The 17,258-nt window shown below is 31.9% G+C and overlaps 1 protein-coding gene across 14 annotated transcripts in view; it reads right to left on the bottom strand.

The window, feature by feature from the left end:
* LOC143057396 (3',5'-cyclic-AMP phosphodiesterase 4C-like) overlaps positions 1–17,258 on the bottom strand; it is a 307,472-nt gene that overhangs the window by 79,033 nt on the left and 211,181 nt on the right. Inside the window, exon 1 of one of the 14 annotated variants that reach the window (XM_076230792.1) lies at positions 14,942–15,873. The exons of the other annotated variants lie outside the window; for them this stretch is intronic. The gene's annotated coding sequence lies outside the window, so the exon portion shown is untranslated. Of the gene's footprint in view, positions 1–14,941; positions 15,874–17,258 lie in introns of those variants that run through there. 14 annotated transcript variants of the gene reach the window in all.

Here is a 17,258-nt window from a genome sequence, read left to right as displayed (position 1 = left end):
GAGGGTAAAACTTTTGATGTCTGTAAATATATTGGCAAACATTGATAGAGCATCACCAAAGGTTTATACTGACAATTGTATAGTACTTTGGTCAAAATATGCCCAAACATTTGTTGTACTGGCACAATTTCTGTTTCAAAATAATGTCATAAAATTGACAATGATAAATTTTGTTTACCAAATGATTAATTATATCCTACATTCAGCTACTTGAAATCAAGTAAATATTTACTTTTGTACTATTTATATTCAACGTAATTCTACTATAACTTCAGCATGTACCTATACCAAAAAAACATGAAAAAGTTAGATTATTTATAATTAACTGTTTGAGTACTTTGTTTACAAATCATTTTAATAAATGATAATGCATATCTTCCTAAGATTAATTTCGCATGTCTTTATCCTTGACAGTATATAGACTTGTGATATGTCTTTATCCTTGACAGTTTATAGACTTGTGATATAGTCATGAATTATAATCTAAGAAAAAAGATAAACCCTGGCTATTTACTAAACATGATACAAATAGGTCAATATAATAGGTCACCATGACCAATAATAATACTCAACATTTACAAGAACATAAACTACAAGCTTCAAGATGCTGACTGTAAAAATGTTAAAAATTTCCAGCTCAATCACTCTTTTATAAAGGTGATATTCAAGTTAATGTTAAAAAAACCTCCTTGCTTGAGAACCTAGAACTCATAAACTATTCAGCCAGGTGACCTATTAAATAAAACTGAAAAGAGATACATTTGTGGTAAGATCTTTTATGCAAAGAAAAGTTGAGAAATTTAGGAAGAATGATATTCTATTTAATGAATTAAAAGTAGACCAGGAAGTGGTTTATGACCATGACATAAAATTAGCTGGAAATTTACACTTATATAAATACAATACAGGTATTCTTACCTACTGATTAACATTGAACATGAATATCTTATGAGATTGTTTGAGGTGTGTATCTTAAAATTCCTGATCACTGTAAGATAACAATACTATAATTACTGTATGAACTTCCAAAGTACTGATGTATCTTTATTTCTGAAGTTTACACAATTCAACAAGTTTAATCATAAATAAACTGCTGCCAAATAACCATTATTATGGTACTTTAAAAACAATTTTAATAACCAGATGCTCCGCAGGGCACAGTTTTATACAACCACAGAGTTCGAACCCTGAACAGTTGGGGCAAGTATGGACACAACATTCAAGTTTGATAAAGCTCTGAATTTGGATTGTGATGAAATAGTTGACACAACACAGGTTTCTGACACACAATGAATGTGGTCTAAGAACTTAAACTTAAAAACTTTAAATTTTAAATTGGACATTACCTATTATGGTCCAATATCCAAGATCTAAATACATGGTTAGATTCAGCATATCAAAGAACCCCAAGAATTCAATTTTTGATGAAATCAAATAAAGTTCAATTTTGGACCCTTTAGACCTCAATGTGGACCAATCTAATAACCGGGCCCAAACATCAAAAATCTAAATACATGGTAAGATTAAGCATACATCAAAGAACGCCATATATACAATTATTGTTGAAATCAAACAAAAAGTTTAATTTTGGACCCCAATTTGGACCAACTTGACAACTGGGCCTATAATCAAAAATCCAAAAACAGGTTTAGATTCAGCATATCAAAGAACCTCAAGGATTCAATTTTTGTTGATATCAAACAAAGTTTAATTTTGGATCACCATTTGGACCAACTTGAAAACCGGGTCCATAATAAAAATTATAAGGATATGTTTAGATTCAGCATAACAAAGAACCCCAAGGTTTCAATTTTTGTTGAAATCAAACAAAAAGTTTAATTTTTAACTACGATTTGGACCAACTTGAAAACTGGGCCTATAATAAAATCAAAGCGCTGTAAGCGCTGAAGGCAGTTAACCAAAAACCAGGCAAACGTAATTATGTGCAGTGGCGGATCCAGAAATTTTCATAAGTGGGGGCCCACTGCCTGCCTAACAGGGGACCTGCTCCAGTCATGCTTCAATGATTCCCTATATAATCAACCAAATTTTTTCTCAAAAATGGAAAGGGGGGGGGGGGGCACTGAAAAACCCTCTAAATCCGCCTCTGATGTGGCATTAAACATTCATATATTGTACATGTATGTTTATCTAATGAATTAATTATTAAGGCAAATAATTTATATGTTATCAAGGTTTCAATAGCAACGAATATATAAATGTATATTTTTTATGGTGAGTCTGCAGTGGTACAAGTTCGCAATGATTGTAGATGTTCTAGTTGGTAGTTAACGTTGGTTTTAGTTGACTGTTAGTAGTATGTGTTGATTTAGTACGAACATGTAATAGTATGAATGGACTGGTTTCCCTGTAAAGAAAACTTCAGTATGTGTTCTATAGTACAATAGTTATGCGACACAAATCAGACAAATGCTCACTACTACAAGGATCAAAGGTGAGGTCTGACTGACCTGCCCATAGTAAATGTAAATGATTTGTTATATTGTCCCATACATGAATATATATGGTTTAGGGGTGGGGATCTCGAGGGTTTTCAAGTTCTCAAACAGGAAGAGGTAGGGTGACCCCAGGGACTTCCCCTATATTTCATTTGATTTGTTATATTGTTCCATACATGAATATAAATGGTTTAGGGGTGGGGATCTCGAGGGTTTTCAAGTTCTCAAACAGGAAGGGATAGGATATGACCCCAGGGACTTCCCCTGTATTTCATTTGATTTGTTATATTGTCCCATGCATGAATATATATGGTTTAGGGGTGGGGATATCATCGGTTTCCAAGTTCTCAAACAGGAGGGGGTAGGGGGACTTCCCCTATATTTCTTTTAATTAGTTATATTGACCCATACATGAATATATATTGTTTAGGGGTGGGGATCTCGACCGTTTCGTAAGTTCCTAAACAGGAGGGGGTGGGTCACCCCATGGGCTCCCCTTATATTTTATTTGATTAGTTATATATATATATATATAGTCCCATACATGAATGTATATGGTTGAGAGGTCATCCATTTCAAAGTTATCAAACAGGAGGGGGTAGAGTGGCCCAAAGGACACCACCTATATATCATATGATTTGCCTACATTCAGGTAGTTATTTGTGAAAATAAAGTAAGAATCTTTCAGCTACTTTAACTGATCCCTCAAATTTGAGAAAAAAAAATACTCCTTCAAAATTGCAGTAATATGTTTACACTTTAAAAGCATCTTACATGCATTATCAACATTTATCACTGATAAAGAAACTTTAAACTGTGACCAGGAACATATATATTGTTAGATATACTGTTCCCAGCTGTCACATTGTATTGGATTTTGACATTAAAATTTGTCAAAAGTAATTTTGAGTTTCTGTTAAAAATATTTTCTGCTTTTTCTTTCTTTTACATATATCTTTTGGTTTTCAATTCTTGTGTTTATATTCATTTACCATGCATAGATGTATTTTGTCACCTGCATGGATTCGCCAAAAAACCGGAATTACCCTTATCCGCTTCCGGAATATCCGAAATTGTAATTGTCTTTTCACGGCAGCCATTGTCATAATTTTGTGTTCCAATGTTGTTTTTGTCAGTCAGATACGATTTTACTCGTATTAACACATTTTTTGTCGGCGATTTTCTGTATATAGCTAGCGATTGAACAAAATTGACATCTCTGTCATGAATAATAATGATTAAAATAAGTTTTGAGATCGTTGATTTGGAGACTTTGGCGAAAAGGTTTGCAAAGCTATTTTTTATTTTCTTTCAAGTGGAACTGAGACTACTATAACTGTGATATAGTTGTCTCAGAGTGGAAGGCCCGTCGGGCGTGGCTAGTAACCAATTCGAAAGTGGAAGGTCGCGGACCTCGGACCACAGCTAATTTGAACCCCTGCCTCCAAATTGAAAAGATACGAATTTCGTCTTCTAATTTGAAATTGCCGCCAATAGCATGAACAGTTGAACTTATTATATAATAGACTACTGACGTAGTTGTACTACGTATTGACGACAAACAATATTCCTACGACTTTTGCCATTTGGGAAATCTTAACTACTTGTCTTAAAAGATTTTCGGCGATTAAATATTTCGTACAATTGTTTTTTGACATCTTAGCCAAAAGCACAGGCGATAATAAACTACATAAGAATTCCTAATGAGCACTACTTCCTATGTGCAACTTCAAAACTTTTGGGAAAATCGACGACCATTTAACGTTTTTATGGTAATATTTTTTATATTCTAGAATAAAAAGTATTAAAAAAGTGTTCAATTAGTTATATATAACATAGTAGCCAGCTAGATAATAACAATGGCAAGTATTTCAGCATTTTTTGGGTAGACCACAAATCTAGGGTGCTCGCATAATGCAGATTAACTGCATAAAAATCTAAGTACATGTTTAGATTCAGCATATCAAAGAACCCCAAGAATTCAGTTTTTGTTAAAATCAAACTTAGTTTGATTTTGGACCCTTTGGACCTTAATGTAGACCAATTTGAAAATGGGACCAAAAATTAAGAATCTACATAAACAGCTAGATTCAGCATATCAAAGAACCCCAATTATTCAATTTTTGATGAATTCAAACAAAGTTTAATTTTGGACCATTTGGGCCCCTTATTCCTAAACTGATGGGACCAAAACTCCCAAAATCAATCCCAACCTTCCTTTTATGGTCATAAACTTTATGTTTAAATTTCATAGATTTCTATTAACTTATAAATTAGTTATGGTGCGAAAACCAAGAAAATGCTTATTTGGGCCCTTTTTAGCCCCTAATTCCAAAACTGTTGGGACCAAAACCTTCAAAATCAATCTCAACCTTCCTTTTATCATCATAAACCTTGTGTTTAAATTTCATAGATTTCTATTTACTTATACTTAAGTTATGGTGCGAAAACCAAGAAAAATGCTTTTTTGGGCGCTTTTTTGGCCCCTAATTCCTAAACTGTTGGGACCTCAACTCCCAAAATAAATCCCAACCTTCCCTTTGTGTTCATAAACCTTGTGTTTAAATTTCATTGATTTCTATTTACTTATACTAAAGTTATTGAGCGAAAACCAAGAATAATGCTTATTTGGGCCCTTTTTTGGCCCCTTATTCCTAAACTGTTGGCACCAAAACTCCCAAAATCAATCCCAACCTTCCTTTTATGGTCATAAACTTTGTGTTTCAATTTCATAGATTTCTATTTACTTATACATAAGTTATGGTGCGAAAACTAAGAAAATGATTTTTTGGGCCCTTTTTTGCCCCTAATTCCCAAACTGTTGGGACCAAAACTTCCAAAATCAATCCCAACCTTCCTTTTATGGTCATAAACCTTGTGTATAAATTTCATAGATTTCTATTTACTTATACTAAAGTTATAGTGCGAAAACCAAAAGTCTTTGAACGCTGCTGCCGCTGCCAACATGATACCAATAAAGACTGAAATATTTTCAATTTTTGCGGTCGTATAAAAACTAGTGTAAAATTACTCATATTTTTTACAGTAAAATATTAATATAAACAGTAACTGTAACTTCACAATAACTGGTTAATAAAAAAGAATATTCCACCAGTAAAACAGCAAACACCTACATGTCAAAGAACAGCAAACATCTACACATGTCAATAAACAACACCTACACATGTCAAATAACACCGAACACCCACATGTGTCAAACATCTAAACATGTCAAAGAATAGCAAACAACCTACACATGTCAAAGAATAGCAAACACCTACACATGTCAAATAACACCGAACACCCACATGTGTCAAAGAATAGCAAACACCTTCACATGTCATGTCATATAACACCAAACACCCACATGTGTCAAAGAATAGCAAACACCTACACATGTCATATAACACCAAACACCCACATGTGTCAAGCACCTATATATATATGTCAAAACAGCAAGCACCTACATATGCTAAAGAATAGCAAACACTTACATATGTCAAAGAACAGCAACCATTTCATATGCCAAAGAACAGTGTACACGACACATATTTCTGGAATAACCATCAGATGGTAGGCTCAAAACCAAAGACTACAAAAACATTCAGTTTTAGTTCATAAATACCTAAGAACATAAACAGAAATTACTGACCTAAATACCAACATGTGTAAATTATATAACATTAATAAATAAATAAATATATTGTCAAGGTTTTATAATAAACAGCCTGTTAACTCAAAACATCAATACAAAATATGTATTTCATATTTGTTTTAAAACAACTCTCTACACATGTACAAGAGACCAAAATAACACATAACAATAACAACTATAGGTCATGTATGGCCCTCAACAATGAGCAAAGCCCATACTGCATAGTCAGTTATAAAAGGCCCTGATTTGACTAACCATGATAGAGAGTAGAAACTTGTTTCTAAAAAGAAATGGTCTTTTTTCTTATTTGAAATCTGATCATTACTTAACCCTTCTATGCTCAATTAAAATGAATTTTGAATAAAATTGAGAATGGAAATGGGAAATGTGTCAAAGAGACAACAACCCGACTATAGAACAGACAAGAGCAGAAGGTCACCAACAGGTCTTCAATGCAGCGAGAATGCCTATAATCAATGAATTTTTTACCCTATTTTCATATGCAACTGTATGATTGATTTAGTTGAGAGTTACCATCCAAGTATACTAATCATATAACCCAGGGGTTTCATTATCTTTCATGTTGACTGGTACTTTCTAAGTTTCTAGGTGGTACTTTTCAATTTATTCTATGAATATCTTATATAAAAATTCCTACATTTAGGCGGTACTTGTCAATAGCATAGGAGGGTAAAAGTACCGGGTACCGCCTCCTAATGAATGGCCTGAATTAACCATTCAATAACCATTATTTTTATCTGAATAAATCTTGATTATATGAAAACTAAACCATTACAAAATTCTAATAACCATAATGTTAATCTACATGGTCTCTAATTTGTACTTTTATTGCCATACTTTTACAACTGATTAATTTCAAAGTCAACAAGAATGTCATCATCACACGGAATATTGATCCAAATCAGTCTTTTTAATACAAACTTTGTAAAATCTGCCTTGTATCATAATTAGAATTTGTCTGTTCTGTAATAACATCCATTTTTCAGTCTAATATTTGACAATCTGATTAGACTAGGTCTTGTTATTGAAAGTAAAACATCACCATCACAGTTATAATTAGGCACATTAAGGCTCAGACTGTATATGGTAAATCACATCCTTTTTTTCTTAAACCACTATACAGTCTATTAAAATTAACATTGTTTATACTCAAAACAGCAATTAACTCTCATATTAGTTTAAATTGTGACAGAGGACTCGTATATCAAGTTTTCATGGATGTTATTTGTCAATTTAATAAGGCTGCATTGAACAACAAACAGCAGCTTCTAATTTTAAAATGCAGACATCCAAATGTGAAGTTCTTATCATAGTTGAAAATAAACTGACAACACTAGTAGCATAAAATAAAAGGACAAGAAAGGACCAGAAGATGGACAACAGCATACAAAACATAACATAGAAAACTAAAGACTAAGAGGTACACAAACCCCACCAAAAACCAGGGATCCTGCTCCACATGACACCTGTCATGTCACTTTAAAATAAGATGACAAGTTATTTAAAGTGAATTGGAATCCTGCAAATAGCAGTTTTATGAACTTAATGATAGTAACCTTAATTATCACTGGTCTCACAATAAAATGCAAAGCTTCACCTCAGAAGACCATCTAAAATACTAAAAGCAATAATTAAAGAAAGATAAGATTGTCAGATCTGAATCATATTCTATTCTAAACACTGGCCAAAGTATGTTTAGACAAATACTAGTAATTATTGATTTAATGCTGTTGTTTATTTTAATTATGTCCCAAAGAAAAGCAAATCATCATACTAGATATCAATACAAAACTTTTACTCTAGCAACAAACTATATCTGAACAACTCAGGTTGAGCACAACAAACCATTAAATTTGATTGACCACAGAATTCTCAGTGAAAGTTCATATCATGTAATCTGATCTTCATCAGCTGCAATTGGACTTTGTTCTTTTCTTATCACAAACAAAAATGCACTTCTTAAACCTCAGCTGATCCTACCAAGTACTGTTGCACTCCTTGTTGCAGCACTTTTCTCCCACCTAAGCAAATGCACTTAGTCTATAAATTTGTGTAAATCTCAACTTTATACTTCTTTTCTACCAGTTCTTTCTAGAAAGCAGACTTTTAATGAGAACATACATGACATCTATAGTGGTAAAGTCTTGTTAGTGATTTCTAAGTTTTTATTACACCATAAAAGCTGAGAGATCCCAATAAAATCTGTAAGGATCAGTGGGGTTTGTCTAATTACCACAGAAATATAATGGTCAGAATAAATTTTAATGTTTACTAAGCTAAAATAAAAACTTAATCAATTTGATATTTAAGGAGATTGAGAAAGATCTTTTTCCAGAAAATAATCCAAGTATTGTCTAAGCTTTGTAGAAATCTGAGGTAGAAATCCACAGAATGGAAAATCTGGTGGGGATTAAATTTCTTCAATTACTTATTCCCTATTTATTCACATGATAAGATTATATTTGATTACTTTACAATTGAGAAGATGATTTTTTTATGAAGTGCTCTAACATTTCTAAGACTAAAAACTTGAAAATATTGATTCCTGAGAAGTTGACAGAACTTTAGATGGAAATCAATGTGCATTCTTTTGATATCAAATCCAGGGAAATGTAAATTTTTTCATCGACTGATTTGAGGTATAAAGCTCTCTCGATAATGCAATTTATTCAGTTAGCATGAAAAATTTCCGACATTTTCTAGTCAAACCAATGTTTGAAGTTACAGCGTAGAAAAATTAATTTCCTTCAACATTCAACACAAGTAAATTCTCAATTTTTCTATAAATTCGATATGCTTAATTCACTTTTAATTATGCATTATATACAATTCTCATTAACTTAATGTTTTTAAAGATTTTTGAAAGCATTTAATTCCATTTGATATATATTTGATTTCTATACACCACTTAACATTATTTAGACATATCAGCATGTAATAATCAGAGAGATCATTCTGATATTTACTCCTAATAATTATGTGTTGCATTATCATCTTAATCCAAGCATACTTAAAACATCATCTTCCAACCATTTCAAAACAAACAAAAATTGGTAATAAGCCACAATGAGAGTCTTGCTCAATTTCCATATATAACAAGACACTGCTGAATTTTGTTAAAATTACATTTCCAACTGATTTTACATGTTATTATTATTAAAATTGTTTTGCCATTTAGGGGGAAACTGGATGGTTCAGTTACCACAAACATGTTTAAATCTAACAGTCTTAGGGGTTTGTTTAATTGGTTAGGAGTCTGTAATTCAGTGGTTGTCTTTAGGAGTCTGTAATACAGTGGTTGTTGTTGGGAGTCTGTAATACAGTGGTTGTCATTAGGAGTCTGTAATTCAGTGGTTGTCGTTAGGAGTCTGTAATACAGTGGTTGTTGTTGGGAGTCTGTAATTCAGTGGTTGTCATTAGGAGTCTGTAATTCAGTGGATGTCGTTAGGAGTCTGTAATACAGTGGTTGTCGTTAGGAGTCTGTAATTCAGTGGTTGTTTAATTGGTTAGGAGTCTGTAATTCAGTGGTTGTCGCTAGGAGTCTGTAATTTAGTGGTTGTCATTGATTGATGTCTGTCCCTTTTTTTATTAGCCTTTTAGGCCAGGTGAGCTTTTCTCATCACTTAGTGTCCGGAGTCCGGCGTCATCGTCCGTCGTCGTTAACTTTTACAAAAATCTTCTTCTCCTCTGAAACTACTGGACCAAATTAAACCAAACTTGGCCACTATCATCATTGGGGTATCTAGTTTAAAAAATGTGTACGGTGACCCGGCCAACCAACCAAGATGGCCGCCATGGCTAAAAATAGAACATAGGGGTAAAATGCAGTTTTTTGCTTATAACTCAAAAACCAAGGCATTTAGAGCAAATCTAACGGGGTAAAATTGTTTATCAGGTCAAGATCTATCTGCCCTCAAAATTTTCTCAGATGAACTGGGCAACCCGTTGTTGGGTTGCTGCCCCTAAATTGGTAATTTTAAGGAAATTTTACTGTATTTGGTTATTATCTTGAATATTATTATAGATAGAGATAAACTGTAAACAGCAATAATGTTCAGCAAAGTAAGATTTACAAATAAGTCAACATGACCGAAATGGTCAGTTGACCCCTTTAGGAGTCATTGCCCTTTATAGTCAATTTTTAACCATTTTTCGTAAATCTTAGTAATCTTTTTCAAAAATCTTCTCCTATGAAACTTCTGAGCCAAATTAATCCAAACTTTGCCACAATCATCATTGGGGTATCTAGTTTAAAAAATGTGTGGCGTGACCCTGCCAACAAACCAAGATGGCCGCCATGGCTAAAAATAGAACATAGGGGTAAAATGTAGATTTTGGCTTATAACTCTAAAACAATAGCATTTAGAGCAAATCTGACAAGGGGTAAAATAATCTATTAGGTCAAGATCTATATGCCCTGAAATTTTCAGACAAATCGGACGACCCGTTGTTGGGTTGCTGTCCCAGAATTAGTAATTTTAAGGACATTTTGCAGTTTTTGGTTATTATCTTGAATATTGTAATAGATAGAGATAAACTGTAAACAGCAATAATGTTCAGCAAAGTAAGATCTACAAATAAGTCAACATGACCAAAATTGTCAGTTTACCCCTTAAGGAGTTATTGCCCTTTATAGTCATTTTTTAACAATTTTCATTATATTTTTGTAAATTTTTAGAATATATTTTCCACTGTAATTACTGGGCCAAGTTCATTATAGATAGAGATAATTGTAGCAAGAAGAATGTCCAGTAAAGTAACATCTACAAACACATCATGATCACCAAAACACAATTTTGTCATGAATTTATCTGTGTCCATTGTTTAATATGCACATAGGCCAAGGTAAGCGACACAGGCTCTTTGAGAGCCTCTAGTTGTAGTCAATTTTTTTTTATATTGTTCAATTTTTACCATATCATGGCCTTTCATTAAAGTTGACTATACGATTGTGGGGTTTGCTCCTGTTGAAGGTCAAAAGTCTGTAACTCAGTGGTTGTCGTTTATGTGTTACATATTTGTTCTTCGTTTATTTTTTTTATATAAATAAGGCCATTAGTTTTCTTGTTTGAATTGTTTTACATTGTCATATCGGGGCCTTTTATACCTGACTATGCGGTATGGGCTTTGCTCATTGTTGAAGGCCGTACAGTGACCTATAGTTGTTAATATCTGTGTCATTTTGGTCTCTTGTGGACAGTTGTCTCATTAGCAATCATACCACATCTTCTTTTTTATATTTAGTTACTAAAATCCATGTCATTTGAACTCTGGTTGACAGTTATCTAATTGGCTGCGTCATACCACATCTCCATATTTTCTATATTTAATGGTCAACAACTGGTAACAGAATAAGAAAGAATGAGTGATTATACAATTGTTGGATAAACAGATGGAAAAGCTTACATGGAAAGTGAAAACAAGCATAAGCTTTTAAACTTGCTGCATTTGTTTGCACCTGTTCTAAGTCAGGAATCTGATGCTCAGTGGTTGTTATTTGTTGATGTGGTTCATAAAGTGTTTAATATAGATTAGACCGTTGGTTTTCCCGTTAGAACGGTTTTACACTAGTCATTTAGGGGCCCTTTATAGCTTGCTGTTACATGTTAACCAAGGCTCTGTGTTGAAGACTAAGACAAGACAACTCCGATTAAGTCACAATTTGTAAAAGTAAAACCGTTATAGGTCAAAGTACTCATACCACATCTTTTTATATCTATTAGATAAAAAACATATGGAAAAGCTTTACCTGGAAAGTGGAAAAACATAAGCTGAGTAAAAATTAATTACTGGAGAAGACATTGTATTTTCATCATTCCTGGTAATAAGTGTGGTTAATATTGTTTCTATTTTGGTTAGTATCCATGCAGGGTGCACAGCTATCATTAGAAGTTAAACCATGAAAGTACTAGAATAAGTAGTTTTCTGACACCTCATAACAGACATTGAGAGCTCGACATTAATGAACTTTTAAAAATACATAACACTCCTAACAGTACATTTCACATTGTATTGTTAGAAATACTCTAAACTAATTAGTTCAATAAATTTATGAAAATACCCACTTCACATAGGCAAGATTCTTAAACTCAGAAATATACAAAAGAAACAAACTTACTTTTATAACAAGCTCAGAAATATACAACAAACTTTGTCGAGAAGTATTCACTATTTCTGTCAGTACAACTGTTCAATCAGTACAATCAGTATGCAACTTGAAGTTATTATTATCTGAGTAAAACTTTGATTTGAATCTGATAAAAAATCTATCAATCAAAAAACATAATGAAGTCAAACTTGCCCTCTACCCTTTAAAATAATATTGCTTGGTAATGTGTATTACAAAACAAATCACATTTAATTTCTCAATCAAACTGACAATTATCATTACTGAGGACTGATTGTAGCATCATTATGTAATGTTCTAACAAAATCAGCATTGACATAACCTAATGATATCTTTAACAAAGGACAAATCATCACAGATATTGATGTTTTATTGGAGGGTCCACCAAACATTGAAAATCACAAAGATTTCTGTCCAAGATAACAATAAAATGTTGATTCTATTTCAAATGTTACATTCATTTCTAGTATCATATCTTGATAACCTTTTTTTTTTTTTAAATTTTTAACAAAAAAGATTTAAAGTAAAAAGGTTAAATTTCCCATGAAAATATTAGATATAAAAGGATATATTTTGCAACTGTTAAGGGAACTGTTAGTGAGACACTTTAAGCAGCAAACCAGAGTCATCAATAGAGAATAATATAATCATTGAAGTCCTTATTTTCAATGGTTATCAAATATGGACCCTCTTAATTACCACTACTCAATGTGACTATAACCATCATTCAATACAACACACGATTATAAGTAATACCATGGGTCTTTTGCCTAATACCTAATTAACAAAAAGATTGAAGTAAAAACCTGTGTAGAAGTCTGTTAAATAAATATTATTAGCCTGCATATCAGGGCATTGTTTTTTTCTTCAAGTGTTTCACAGTATGTCCCATTTAGGCCTTTTATAGCTGACTTTACCATTTGGGTTTGGTAATTGGAAGTATTAGGAGACAGGGTGGTATGAGAAAGTACAGCATGAATAGTATTGATAATTTTGGAAAGTGTCTAAGGATGACAGCATAAAGATTACTGATACAGGTGGGAGAGGGCTAACAATACTGATTTTTAACATAATTTACATTTCAAAGGGGCATAACTCCCAAGAACATATTTAATCAATTCTGATTTTCTAACTTGTCAATTGGGTAAATCTTTGAAATAAATTTCAACAATTTTAACTCCAATGAGAAATGAACTTGTGAAAAGCCTTTTCATGTTTTCCTCATCATTTATATTTCAAATGGGCACAACTCCTTTAAAATTATTTGTTCAACTTTGATTTTTCAAACTGACATCCGAGATATTGCTGATGTCAATCTTTAATGGACGGAAGAAGGATAGATAAAAGCATTCCCATATCCCCCACGCTGCTTCATGACGGAAGACAATTAACAGTATCAAGAGTATAATAATTACTAGATAGTCATGATTTCTACAGACAGGCACTCTGAGGAGGTATCAACAATGTTCTACAAAAATCCAAAAAAATGTATTTTGCTATTAACATTAATACACAGCAATAGAACTCGTCAGAATTCCTGTAATTTGTTATTTAACACTAATGTAACTTGAATTATTGATATTAACTAAGCGTTTTCTCTTATAAAAAAGCCATTAGGATTACATCATCCCTCATAAAGAGATCAAACCAAGTTCACAAGATATTGGATGCCAGTTCTAGTAGTCAATAACCTGCCAACGAAAGGTCAGTCTAAATTGGCTAACAATGATGTGGATTCAAACTCAAAGCTCAGGTACAAAATCAGAAGAAGTCTACGTAATACACTTTTCTCTCTGACAGAAAATCCATGGAAATTCAATAGATTCAATAAATTTCACTTAATTCAATACATAAACATTTCTCTCCACAAAGTACCAATACTTTAAATTAAATAACAACATTATAGTTGACAATATCATAATATAGACCCTGATGTATATTGTTTAAGATACATCATGTAAAATTATCATATAGATTAATATCAACATAAATATAGCTGTTTCTGTTTATAGAACGAATGTTGATGTTTACATTAATGTTCTCTCAGGTCCAGAAATAAAAATAACAAATCTTGTTGATGTTTAAAAGTATTCCAAACATTTCACAATGAACAGTATCAGTACATAGTTTTGGTCTGTTATAAAATATCCCAGGAAAGTGACAAATCTTGTTTACTACAGAAAAAATTATTTCATTCAGTGGAAGAAAAAGCAAAAGTTAAAACACATTAATCCTGCGCAGAAAAATGTATTTTTTGTTTTTCATTAACTTTACTGACATGTTACATCATAATTTGGAGAAGATCAGCCTTTGGCAATTAATATTATAATCTTTGGGAAGATATCTTCATCATTAATTCAATAAAAAATTGAAGTGAACATGTATATTAGTTTAGTGAATTAAGGAAACCCATAAACATGCTTTAGCATTGAACGATTGTATAATCAATGCACATAAATGATTGAAACAAAAAAGAAATTAAATAGAAAATCAAGGAAAATCTAGAATGTTTTGAGTTTAAATATGCAAACCTTTCTTTTATGTCTCTTACTTTATGGTGCAGATTAGTGTAAATTTCTTTAACTGCATAAAGTATTTCAATAATGAACAAAAAACTGCAAACATGTCCAACAGAGTAGTTAATGATATAATTAATTAGTAATAAATGTAGGAACTTACCTTCGTTAATAAGATGTTACCAAACAGTAAAGAAACCTTGGTTACGATGATGTCGCTGATTTCCCGAAATAAACTTTACTGCTACCTTCCTCTGATGAAAGCATCGATACAAAAGTAAGATTAAATGGATTGTTTCATAAGAGCCAATAATGGTTGACAGTATATTGACATCCCAGTAATTACGTTACACTGGTCAGCGGTTACATCCCATTGGTCACCTAATATTGGTCAGATCTCTAATGTAAGTGGTAAAGGTAGAACACAAACACTTAATCCAAATGAAACAGTTGTAATTGTTCTAGTTGATTGCAGGTACTCCACAAGTACTCACAGATAATTATATTGCTAATTACAGGTACTACACGGAAGGAATAATGCAGGTATAACGCACGGTAAGTAATAGTTGATAAAACAAATCACCCATCTGTTATACAAAGGTTATCATATAAATTGTGATTTATCTGATCCTATCCTCGTATATATAAATAGGCTAATTTATAAACCGTTACTTCACATGTAAGACTGAATGCATATTGCACCTGTATTACATAATGATTCAGTTAAATTTTATGCTTTATAATCATATCTTTTGAAGTTTAATGGTGCTTTAAAGCACTCAATAATAAAGTTAAAACATGTGTCACAAAAGGTTGGAGTCTAAAAAACAAAACATAAAAAATCTATTTTAGCTTTAATTCATTAACAGATGAGGAATTTCTCCCAACTGCTGCCTGATATCCAAGAGTTGGCCATGTACAAATGAGTAAATACTCGGAAATAATCATTCTTATTTCAGTCACTGAATATTCATTGGATTGAAACATATCTTATATATGTATAATGTTTTGTTATTCATGATATAATCTGACATACCAAATCTTATCTACGAATGTAATTCAAAAAACATTACAATGTTTAATATTCTTGAATCTATTCCTGTACTTAACTAAGAGGAGTTCCCCTTTCAGAATAACAAATAGGCCTAGACATCTTCCAAAGTTTGAATAGGTCAAAAATATCAGCCCAGTGATTGAGAAAGATTGTTTTTAATATGAAGTAAATGCAGTGTAAAGAAAATATTCTACTATTAAATGACAATGAATGGTTAACAGTGTAATTTATAAAAGTTAAGAAAGTATCAATACATATTTTGAGGTAATTCTCTTGGTCACCATTTTGGAAGTAGGTGATTTTCTTATTTGAAAAATGTGGTACTAACAAGTCTTTAGAGATCCTTACTAGATCATACTGATTATAATTAAGCAATGTATCAAACCTACATTTACCTTTTGTGTTTGTTTAGTTTGCTCACCCAATTTTGTCAATATAATGGAACTAAAAACAATTGTCATAAAGTGGGAGGTTTAGCTAGCTATAAATTTCTTAGGAAAATGATCTTTGGGCAGGTTAAAATGTCTTTGACACATTCCCAATTTTCATTCTCAATTTAAAGTACCAAGTTAGAAATATGACAGTTTTTTTCACATGTTTGATGGTTAATAACACTTGATATTGTCAGTTTTTTTCACATGTTTGATGGTTAATAACACTTGATATTGTCAGTTTTTTCACATGTTTGATGGTTTATAACACTTGATATTGTCAGTTTTTTTCACATGTTTGATGGTTAATAACACTTGATATTGTCAGTTTTTTTCACATGTTTGATGGTTAATAACACTTGATATTGTCAGTTTTTTCACATGTTTGATGGTTAATAACACTTGATATTGTCAGTTTTTTTTCACATGTTTGATGGTTAATAACACTTGATATTGTCAGTTTTTTCACATGTTTGATTGTTAATAACACTTGATATTGTCAGTTTTTTTCACATGTTTGATGGTTAATAACACTTGATATTGTCAGTTTTTTTCACATGTTTGATGGTTTATAACACTTGATATTGTCAGTTTTTTCACATGTTTGATGGTTTATAACACTTGATATTGTCAGTTTTTTCACATGTTTGATGGTTAATAACACTTGATATTGTCAGTTTTTTCACATGTTTGATGGTTAATAACACTTGATATTGTCAGTTTTTTTCACATGTTTGATGGTTAATAACACTTGATATTGTCAGTTTTTTTCACATGTTTGATGGTTAATAACACTTGATATTGTCAGTTTTTTCACATGTTTGATGGTTAATAACACTTGATATTGTCAGTTTTTTTCACATGTTTGATGGTTAATAACACTTGATATTGTCAGTTTTTTTCACATGTTTGATGGTTAATAACACTTGATATTGTCAGTTTTTTCACATGATAGATGGTTAATAACACTTGATATTGTCAGTTTTTTTCACATG

This window comes from Mytilus galloprovincialis, chromosome 1 (assembly GCF_965363235.1).
Source record: "Mytilus galloprovincialis chromosome 1, xbMytGall1.hap1.1, whole genome shotgun sequence".
Lineage (NCBI taxonomy): Eukaryota > Metazoa > Mollusca > Bivalvia > Mytilida > Mytilidae > Mytilus > Mytilus galloprovincialis.
This window is presented reverse-complemented; position numbering and strand designations above follow the sequence as displayed.